This window comes from Macaca nemestrina, chromosome 9 (assembly GCF_043159975.1).
Source record: "Macaca nemestrina isolate mMacNem1 chromosome 9, mMacNem.hap1, whole genome shotgun sequence".
In the NCBI taxonomy this organism is placed as follows: Eukaryota; Metazoa; Chordata; class Mammalia; order Primates; family Cercopithecidae; genus Macaca; species Macaca nemestrina.
The window spans coordinates 137,076,804-137,088,728 of NC_092133.1; positions in this window are offsets into that span (position 1 = coordinate 137,076,804).

Consider the following 11,925-nt stretch of genomic DNA (forward strand, 5'->3'; position numbering starts at 1 on the left):
ATGCACTCCCCAGAACCCCACAGAGCACGCATGAGCAAGGTTGGACTTAGAGCATGGAAATCAATCAGAGTCACCATTTTCGTCTTTTTTTTTTTTTTTTTTTTAAGACGGCAATTCGTGGCAACTTTTGTTGGGTATTTAACACAAGAGCTGCCTGTGAGAAACTGCCTTTGGAAGTTTTAAAGTTTTAAAATGTCAACTTTCCAGCAAATTTTCTTTATTTAAAAATTTTTTTCTAAATATAAGAGGAATACGATAATGAGAAAAAAATCATTTGGAAGAAAATTACACTACATTAAAACATTTAGAAAAGCTTAAAGCAATATTTCTCATTCAGAGAAAATCCCTGTAATGTGATATTAATATTATTTTCTTTTTTTTTTTTTTTTTTTTTTTGAGATGGAGTCTCACTCAGTCCCCCAGGCTGGAGTGCAGTGGCCGGATCTCAGCTCACTGCAAGCTGCGCCTCCCGGGTTCATGCCATTCTCCTGCCTCAGCCTCCCGAGTAGCTGGGATTACAGGCACCCGCCACCACGCCTGGCTAATTTTTTGCATTTTTTAGTAGAGACGGGGTTTCACCGTGTTAGCCAGGATGGTCTCAATCTCCTGACCTCATGATCCGCCCGCCTCGGCCTCCCAAAGTGCTAGGATTACAGGCGTGAGCCACTGCACCCGGCTGTGATATTGTTTTCTTCAGCATTTTTCCTATTGCTTTCTTTTCTCTTCTTTGCTCTCTTTGGATCATAGTACATCTATCATTTTGAACTGTACTTTTCAACATTTAATTTCAGATCAAAAATATTTTCCTATGCGATAGAAAAAATCATGACAGCATCATTTCAAATGGCCTTAAATAATACTCTGTCATATGGTGTGCTCTAATTTATTTAACCATCCTCTTATGTTATATTCTTTCTAATTTCTTATTAATTTAAAATAATGATGCCATGAATATTTTTGTACCTAAATATTCCTGTGCACTTATAACATGGGATAAAATATGTTTAAAGATTTTCTTGTCCTTCGAGTTATCCAATGTCCCTCCCCTTTTTTTTTGCCAACATCAAAAAAAGAAGATTTCATCACAGGGGAAGATCAAAACGAGAGAGAGAGAGAGCAAGAAAGAGAGAGGAGAGAGCACGCCAAAGTTTTACTTTTTGAGTTTTAAAACTCATAACAGAGACGTAATCCTGAAAACCTGTGTTTTTGGTTGACAGGAGCAGACTTTTTTTAAAAAACAGAAAAGTTTTTGTTTTTGTTTTGCATTCAAAGAGTTAAAGCTTTAAGGAATTGAGGCATAGACTTCATGCTATAAAGAGAAGATTGGAAGCAAGGGTTCTTAACCTCGTGTTTGTAAACAGAACAAAATTGCAATGTAATTTGTTTCCCGTTATATTCCTATGTATATGATTTTATGCGTCTAAAACATTTTTCTGAAAAGAAACTCACAGGACTCATCAGGCCACCAAAGGGGCCCGTGACACAAACACGGTTAACTGTCCCAGGTTGGTGACGGGCAGATGGCATCCCCTTCAAAACTAGCAAGAGGTCACTGGGGCTGCAGGAGGCATCAGTCCAGCATATAGGCAGGTACCAGTAATGGGTCTTTGAGGGAGAAACTTCCTCCGTGCGTGTGTGTGTGTGTGTGTGTGTGTTTGAAACTTAGTATAGACACTACCCCATCCCAACCTTAGTTTTACTTTGGGAGCCCCCCAAAATAAAGAAATGTGTATTTTACATGGCAGCATGGAGTCCTGGCACGTCAGAGGGTTGTGACTGCATCTGAATCTCCCCCTGCCTCAAGGAGACACAGGGTGGCTGAGAGAGACTGAGCCGGCAGTTGTAGAGGACAGCTCCACGTGGGGCAGCAGGAGGCCAGAGCACAAGGCGTGAGGGACTGTTCGTCTGAGGCCTAGGAGAGGATGCTGTTCCAGCTCAGCTGATGCCACCACGAAGGGTAAGGACTCAACTGGACAAGGCATGTCCGCCCAAGTCATCAGGGAGGATGCTGACTATCACACAATACTGGAAAGATGGACATGGAGGCTATGCCTGGGCATGTCCAAGCCCCCATCCTCTCCCTTTCTTTCTCCAGCTCTGAAATGTGTCACCAGGGGGGCAAGAGAGACTCTGAGATCCGTGAGTGTAAATCCCAAATCACTGGAAAGCAGAAATGACAGGTTTTCACTGAAATTGACTGGATCTTATTTTTTAATTCCAGGAGGTATGAGAACTTGAAATCTACATTTAGTCATAGAAAAATAGAAGTTCTTGTTTTGTACCCTTCAATTTCATGATCCGTGAAAACATCACATACTCAGTAAGTTTCTTTAGATGTTAAATTTCTGAATCTAATAACAAAAATTTTATTAAGGCTCTTTATACATACATTTAATGATCATAATTTAATTATTTCCCAATTTGATTTTTAAAAGCACAGTTAATTGGTATCCAATTTTACCATAATTTGGAACCATTTGTATTCTTCTGTGAAATGTGTATTCAAGACCATCGTTCATTTTACTTTATGGGTTCTTTTATTGAAACCCATCCTAATAGAGAGACCCAAAGAGTTCATGCACTCTGTTCCTAAGCAAGAAAATTCATGAAGGTAGAATGTAAGGGTCTCCAGAGGAACATGGTGCTGGCTGTTCTAATGGTTTTTGAAAAGACAATGCAAGAAGGAAATCCCATCAAATTCTTGATAGCACAAAAAGCTTTGCTTTTGGCATAGTCAGGGCTCTGACAGAGAGTACTTAGGCTTTTAAATTAAGTGTCTATCCGCTTTTAACATTTGGGGAGATTTCTATATTAAATATATGAACAATGACCTTAGCAAAGAATTCCAATTTTATTGCTAGTGCTGGACATAGAAAGCAAAGAGGTTGTCCTTCAGGGAAGTGACTGGGCGGGTGTCATGTGGTTCTCCTGCCACTGGTCCAAATCATCTCCCAACCTATCAATCATTTTACATTCTTCCAAAATGTTAGACGCCTAAAGAGTAAAGTCCAAATGCTACAAGCCTACTTCAGACCTCTGCACAACGCAGCCCTGTCTGAATATTCTAGCCTCCCTTCCTTCTGCAACTCACATACACACTTAGGACGCATTTGATGCCTCACCGTAAGATAGTTTTATGTTTCTTTACTGTTGCTTCTACCGTCCTTTAACCTGCCATACTCTTATCTCAAGTATCTGTCCATTCATTAATATGTACATTTAACCAATATTTATTGAATATTTGTTGTGCATCAGGCAGGCATTAGGATAGGTGTTAGGGTTACCCCAACAAACTCGTTATGGTTCTAGTCCCTAACAGAATTCCACTTACCACCCATGCACCCAAAGACTTAGCTCAAGAACCTCCGCTCCCCTACACGACCCATGAAGCCTTCCTCTGTTCTCTGCTCTTATTCCTCAAGATTTCCTTGGCTACTTTTGGCTCATTGCATTTTCATATAAATCTTGTAATCACCTGGGTCAATTTTCAAATACACACACATGCAATCTCCTGGGATTGCATGAGGCTGGGGATACATGTAGGAAGAGCCGACACGTTTACAATGTGAGTCTTCTCATTGATAAATGTCCTAGATCTACTTATTTACTCTATCTACTTATTTAGATCTCCCTTTGAGATCCCTGTCAGAGATGCCTTGTGGTTTTAGAATACAAATCTCATATATCTCTTTAAAATTTCTTTTGAAGTATTTAATGTTCCTCGATGCTGTTGCAAATCGTGTAATTGCAAATCGTGTTGCAGGTCTACAGATATAGAGTTGATTTTTTTATACTGACCTTATATGCAGAGACTGTGTAAATAGACATTACATTTAAGTTGTTTGCAGATTCTTTTGGATTTTTCTTCATATACAGTCAGTTCATCTGTGTCTAGTAATTTTTTTCTTCCTTTCCAATGATTCTGTCCTTTATATGTTAATTTGCATTACTGCCCTGGCCTGGACTTCCAGGACGATGTAGGCTAGAAGTGGTAAACAGTAAGCACCCTTATTTCTTTCCACCACTCGAGGGAAAGCTTTCACTATTTTACCTTTAATTTGCAGTTTCACTAAGCCTCCTCTGGGCTGATCCTCTTCCTGCAACATGAGCTTCCAGGGCTTTGACTGAGGGTGGTGCATCCCAGGAACACTGCCTCTCCTGGGAGAGGCATCGTCACACTGCAGAAAACTCAACTCCACGTTTCGGAGGTAGTCAGCTTAGCTTTCCTATGTCCTTCCCTGTGCAGCTTCAGAATTCAGCAACTGTCTTGAGGGGGAAGCTGGTCCTGCGTAGAAGGCCCTATTGTGTTAGATAACCTGGCTACCTTCCGTGAGCTCTGCTGAAACCTCTGCATCCTGCGCCCCGAGAAGGGGTTCTGGTAGAGTTTAGATGCTGAACTTCTCGTTCTCACCCAGAACCCACAGTGCCCCAGGATAAAGGGCTGCTGCAGATTCTCCCCTTTGCTGTCTCTCAGCCTCTCTACCTACATTGCTTCAACAGCTCTTTGGTGCCTTTAAAACAGATGATTTTTGGATTTTATCTGTTTTATCTAGTTGTTCTGAGTTTCAGGATTAGTCTGTCACCAATATCTCCATCTTACTCAAAAGCAGAAGTCCCATAAAAGGTTTTTCATATATGCTTCCCAATTTATCTTTGATTGATTATACACTTCCAGACTTATTCCTCCTTGGGAGATGGAATATGAGGATCAAAGCAAACTCTGGAGGTTTTCTAGGGTCTCCACCTGAAGAACAATCACAAGGTTATTCCCAGAACTGAGAGAACTGCAGAAATTAAGGGCCAGCCAATGGAGTCAAGTTAACTTTGGATAGATCTGAAAGAGAGGGCAATAGGGCATTGCATCCGGGCTCCGATTGGAGAAGTTCATCTAATCTCCAAGTCTTTGTTTCATCCTACTACATTAACATCTTCCCACGTCAATGGCCAAGACCAACTAAAACAATCATAAAAAATAAACTTATTGTATATGTCTAGATGTACAAAGTTTTGCTTTGGGAAGTAATAAATACAGACATCATGAACTCAAGACTTCTTGAGTTTATCTGAACTATTGGAGAACCCTTCAATAGACTTTCCACCACCTCCGTGGTCTGTTCAAGATGCACACAGAGATCACTGGGCAGATGAGTGCATCACCCTGGAAGTTACCTAGTGTGCTGGCTTCATGGAAGTGTCCCTGCCTAGTAGGGACAGAGCATCTAAACTCAGGAATAGGATCCAGAGATCTGGAAAAAGTGAATATGAGCGTCATCTGTTATTACGTTATTGCTAGAAGTAATTTTTCTGATGTGGTAGGCAGGCAAGTTTCCTCTCTCAAAATACCATGCACATCTTGTCTAGCCTTGACATTTTTTTCAACTAAAGGAAGGTTGTTCCTTGATTAAACATATGCAAGTGGCTGGGATATTTCTACCCAAAGAAGAATGTCATGCATTTACACAGCCATGGGCTTTTGGGGTTACACTCCGGCAGCAACATGTCACTCTGTATATTGTTGCCCTTTCTGTTTTTATTTGTCCTGGCTTTCTAATCCTATGTTGGGTTCCCGCCTAAGTGTAAGGCGGCTCTTTTTGGAATGTGTTAACTCTGCTGTGACATCTTCAGCATTTCTTCGAAGGTGTGGAAGGATCCACATGGTGGCTTCTGGACAAAGCACAGCAATTGGATCCTCACTTATGTGGCCCTTGGACATCGCGACTTCAGCAAGCATCCTTCCTTCTCTGCAAACACAGCTTCGAAGCTGAAACTAGTTGGAGACCCAAGAGTGATCACTTATGTGGGACTTGCATGGAAAAACGCTCAAAGAATATCAGGCTGTGAACCGGGCATTTTCAGTGAGGACAGAATGCAAAGGAAAGAAAAGGAGAAGCTGTGAAATGCCTGTTGACATTTTTCTGGGCAAGGAAGAAATATGTGTTCACCTACCTTCCAGGGCCCTTTTATATTGCCCTAAATTCTGCTACTTGTTCCCCTATTCGATCTTGTGTCAGATTTCCTTCTCAATTAAAAAAAAGGCTGACATGAAAAATAATTCATATTCATAGAGTTAATTCTGATGAAAATAATCCCTAGGGCTTTAATGCACTACATCCCGAATTAAAATGCTCTGGACGCTCTGGGTTTGGGCTCGTGTCTCTCTTGGGATGCCATTAATGTTTTATGCATATTAGGTTATTTTCCAGATTCTGCTGCTTTGCTCTGAAAAACAGATTTAAAAATCCAGTTAAGATACATCTGGAAGGCTTTAAAAACTGGGAAAGATTCTCATCTGGATGGGATGGTTTAAGTGTGATGCTGCCTGAATTTGGAGCCAACAGCCATAAGATCTTTCCAGGCCAGTTCCAAGACTTGAATTTTATAATACTATGAATATCTAACCAACAATCCCCTCAGGGATAGATTTCAAAATTGGACATTATGTGAAAAAAAAAATCAATTAATTTTTTTTTTTTTTTTGGATGTAGTAGAAAGACCCTGAGCTGGGATTTTTAAAATATGGCTTCTTGTCCCAGCTCTGCTCCTAATTAGATGAATGACTTGGGAAGTCACGTAACCTTCATGGACCTCAGTTTCATTGTCTGCAAATGAGTATTTGCTTGATAATACCCAATGTCTCTTTGAATTGCCTCTACAATAAAGGTTTTAATTATTTATTTTCCATTTGTCTACTTCCCTCTTTATTCCCTTGTAATTTCCTGGTTCTCATTCCAATTAGTGAATTGATTCTGGCTTCTCCTCTCACTAGCTGTGCAACTTTAAGCAAGTTACTTAACCTTCCTGTGCTCTGAAAAACAGTCTTCATATTGTCTGCCTCATAGAGCATTATGAGGATTAAATGATTAACGCATGTGAATTGCTTGGCTCAGTAATAAGTAAATAAATGCTAACCTCTCTTCATTATTTTCAATAGACTGGTTTCGTTTACTCAAGAGTGTAGCTGATGCACTTTATTCCTGGATAACAAGGATAGAGTTGAGGTCATTATTATCAAGAGCGGCCTCTATTTATTGAAGAAAAGTAAACCTATTAGATTATTGACTCTTTTTCTCTTGCCTAGTCTCAAGTTGTTGATTCAGGAGCTCTGCAGAGTAACACGAACTTGAATATCTCTTTCTATCTAGAACTCTTTCCCTATCCTTGTGTGAAGACACAGAATGAATCGTGAAGGTCTGATCTCAATTCAGAGACCTTGAAAGCAAGATCCAAGCAGAGGCTTATCTGTCGCTCCCCCATGTCTGCAGTACAGGTTGGAATAATCAACATTTCAATTACAGGAAAAAACACACAGATTCCAAGTGAAACACTAGTATCACTGAGAAATAGGTTTTAGGAAAATAGATTCAATTATTTGGGGTGGTATAATTATATACTACATACTGTAAAATGCTCAGTTCATACGTGCACATGGTATGAGTGTTGACGACACTATACACTACCTGCCCAATGCCCCAATTGAAATGCAGCATCAACCCTAGGAAGTTCCCTGCACCGCTGTCTATCAAGGGGCCTCCTATATAAGCAGCAACTATGACTTTGCTTCCTATCCCATAGATTAGTTTTGCCTGTTCTTGAACTTCTTATCAATGTACTTTTTGGGTCTGGCTTTTTTTACTCAGCCTAATGTTTTTGAGATTAATCTCTGCTGCCGTATGTATCCGCTCATTCCTTTTTAGCGCTAAGGAGTCAGTATTCCATCGTGTGACTGTATTGTTAATCTGTTTATTCCTTTTGCTGCTCATGAACCTTTGGGCTGTTTTCCTTTTATGTTATTATGAATAAACCTGACAAGAATGTAGAGAATGACTGCTGCAATGAAGGGATTTTTTTCCCTGAACTTTTAAAGTTTTCTGCCACGCAATTATATTTTCTTAAAAAATGAAAGATTTAAAATGCATCTCAAGGTCAGCTCAAGTCTTCCCTCTTTCGTAAAGAATTCAGTTCCGCCCCCAGGGCCCCCAAGCCTCTTTTCTGAACGGCTTTTGCACGTGCCCACGCACAAATGCAAGCATTTCACACACTGCCATCATGTGGCTTGCTTTTGGACTGTTTTAATATTCCTATTGTTTCTTGTGAATTAGGCTTATGTCCTTATTCGGTGACATGATGTCTTATATTTATTATTTCTCAAAGCAAAACTTTGTACATCAAGATATATTTGACAAGTTTGTTTTTGATGACTGTTTTTAGTAGGTCTTGGCCATTGACATGGGAAGTTGTTAATGCAGTAGAAAGATGAAACAAAGGCCTGGAGATAAGATGAACTGCTCTAATCAGAGCCTGGATGCAATGCCCCATCCAGAGATTCCAGGGCCCCTTACTCAGGTGAAGGGAAATGCACTGATTTGGAATTCCTGTTACTTGCCTTCTCCTTCCCAGTTCAGAGCACAGGCTGAAATTGGCTTCATTGTGAGTATCCTCAAATATTTCCCTTCGCGCCCCCAGAGCGTGCTATTGGAGGACCGTCTGTGAAATCCCCATTCAGTGTTCTCTCAGTGGGATGTAAATAGAAGCTTAGCTCTGATTGTGTTCATTGTCACAGCACAGGCAGGGGCTTCTAGCCTTTAGATGTTGTGCGGTGTGTGCATGTACTTGTTTGTGTGTGATGTATGTGTGTGTGTGCACGTGCTTGTGTGTGTGCTGTATATTTGTGTGATGTGCGGTGTTGGGCATATATGTGCATATATGTGTGTGCAGTGTGTGGTGTGTGTGGTATTTATATGTGTAATGTGTGTGTGTATGTGGTGTGTGTATTTTGTGTGCATATGTGTGTGTGGGCAATGAATGTGTATGTGGTGTGTGTGTGTAGTATATTTGTAGTATATTTTTCTGTGCATGTGTGTGTGATGTTTCTATGTATATGTGCATGTGTGGTACATGTATTTTTCTGTGCCTATGTATGTGTGATGTGTGTATGTGTGGTGTGTGTATTTTTGTGTGCATATGTGTGTATGTAGGTATGTGTGTGCCTGCAGATTTGTGTGTGCATATGTGTATATTTATGAGTGCGTGTGTGCATGTGTGATGTATTATTGTGTCTGTGTCTGGTGTGTACTTGTACACACAAGCATGCATGTACACACCTGCACACATCTCTCTTCCGTTCTAAGAGGAGTGATGAAGAAACAGAATTGCTGGGATTAAAAGTATCATAGAAATAAATGAGTGAGTTGTTTAGTTTTTTGATGATAGAATATCAGCTCTGGCTGCTGAGTGGTGAGAACTGGAGGGGCGATTCCCTAGAGAATGTTACGTGTTCTTCTCTAAAGCCCACAGAATGGCCACGTTCCCACTCTTCCATCCTACTTTTTCTATCAGTCTTCCCTTTCCTAATTGCTGCCTTAGATGGCCTGAGCTTATTTATTAAGATCGTATTTTCTTTTACTTTTGTTCTTCATTCATGTATTTTATTTTAATGAAAGCCTGCCGAAGAAAACCTAAAAGTACTTTAAAAGCAAATATTTAATGAGTCTTTAGTTAATGGTAATGAATAGCCCTATAGAAAAGAAACATTATTTTCACAATGTTAGAAATACAGTAATAGTTTATCAAAGCTCTCTTAAACATTAGAGTGCTTAATTTAAGTGTTTCAAATCAGAAAGGGTTTTTATAAATGTATTCAAATGTTAAGTAAGGCTGGGCACAGCAGCTCTTGCCTGTAATCCCAGCACTGTAGGAGGCCAAGGCGGGCGGATCACTCGAGGCCAGGAGTTTGAGACTAACCTGACCAACATGCTAAAACCCCATCTCTACAAAAATACAAAAATTAGCTGGGAGTGGTGGTGCATGCCTGTAATCCCAGCTACTCGGTAGGCTGAGGCATAAACCCAGGAGGCAGAGGTTGCAGTGAGCCGAGATGGTGCCACTGCACTCCAGCCTGGGCAACAGAGCAAGACACTCTCTCAAAAAAATAAAAAATGTTAAGCATAAAACTAAGATCAGAACTTTATTCATTATTTTTATTATATATAGTAATGTAGTTTTACTGAATATCAACTAACAGTAAATTTAAAATAATGTTTATGTATTTTATTATCATGAAATATTACCTATTTATTGTAGAAAATTACAAAATAAAGATTAGCAGAAAGAAAAATACCAACTTAAGAGGATTTCTGTCGGAATTATGGCACATAATAGATATGTGTATACTTTTACATATATATTATTTATAGAAGCAGATATAGAAAGATAAATACTAATATATGGGTATATGTTTGTATATGTGTAGGTGTATATAATATAATATTTATGTTTATCTGTATATATTTATGAATATATACACAAAATAAAATAAACTAGTCATACACTAATTTTTTTGACTTATGATAGGTTTATAAACGTATTTACGTATCAATAAACATTCACCTACAGGGTCATTGATAATGTGAATGGAATTTCCATTCTAACAATGCTGTATATACACATAATTCTCTTGGTAGAATTATTAGATTGTTTTCAGTTTTTAATTATAAAAAACTCATTGCAAAATTTTGCTTCTAGATGAGGTAAAATAACAGAAGCCAAACTAAAAAACTAGACAAAACATGAATCAATGGTTTTTAAGACGTTGGACATCGGTCATCAAAGGAAAGAGATGAGAACAAACAAAGCTAAGCCCCAGCCTGTAGTCTCAAAGGGATTCAAGACCACAGTGAGGAAGGGAAAACTCCGACAGAACCTGGCAGACTCCCTGACTTGTTAAGGATGATGTCTGGGGAGATCAGAGTGCTGAGAGTTCACAGCACAGAGCACTGGGAAGGAGAGAGCTGCATAAAAGATTATGGACGAATGCAGGCCATCCTCCTCGGGTGTTTGACCGAGCGCTGATCAGGGCATGCATGTGAGGAAACTACCTGAGTCTTTCTTTCTCTGGAAGAAAGAACCACATGAAAAGATTAGAGGACATGTAGCTGGAGCTCACATGAGGCTGGGAATAGTATCCGTTTCCTCCAGCCAGATTGGAAAACTTTCTAATTCATAGGACGCTGGGTAGAATGTTTAGGAGGGTCTTGCCCTGGTAGTAGGGAACAATTAGCCCTAGACCAAGCTTATCAGGTGGAACTAGAGAGGTGTTTAGTCTAGGGTTAAAAGATCAAACTGTGTCCAAGAAACTTAGCTGCATCCCAGAAGAAAGCTCAAGAATATTCACAGGAGTGTAAAAATATCCAGTGTTCTAAATCAGGTAAAGTTGCAATGTCTCACATCTAATCAAAAATTGTTGGGCAGGTGAAGAAGCAAGAAAAACATATTGCAATGAACAACATTATCACTGACATTTTGAGGGAATCATTCAATTTGTCCACTCATAGCTGACCTAGCAGGAGGAGGACACCTGCCCCAGAGCAGGTTAGAGATCATCCTTCAGCAGCCGGTTACCTAAGGCCTCTCACCTGACTTTTCACAATGGGTAAAACTGATCAGCTACCCCTTTTCTTAAACTGAGAAGCAGAAAGAAGTTAGCAGTCAGTGGTGGATAATTGAACTGAAAGGTCATATAAAGTTATGTGTGGGGTGTCGTTATCGCCCTACGTACACATTGCAATTATGAAGAGCAGAAACTCAGAGTGAGAATGGAGCAGATCTATGTCCTATAGATCAAACGAGGTCAGCAGAGGGGGAAATGGGAGTAAGAGAGATGATCGCACTCAAGATGCTGCAGCTCTTCAGATTCTGAATCCTGGTTTTTCAGCTTTTTTTGAATTGCCATGAGTTCTACACCCTTATACCAGTGATTCTTACTTGGGAGTGGTTTGGGTTTCCCGCTCCTCCCAGGAGACCTTTGGCAATATCAGAAGGCATTTTGTGTTGTCACAGCTAGTGAGGGGCTGCTACTGGCATCTAGTGGATAAAATCCAGAGATGTCGCTAAGCATCCTACAATGTGCAGGACAGCCCCTACAACGAA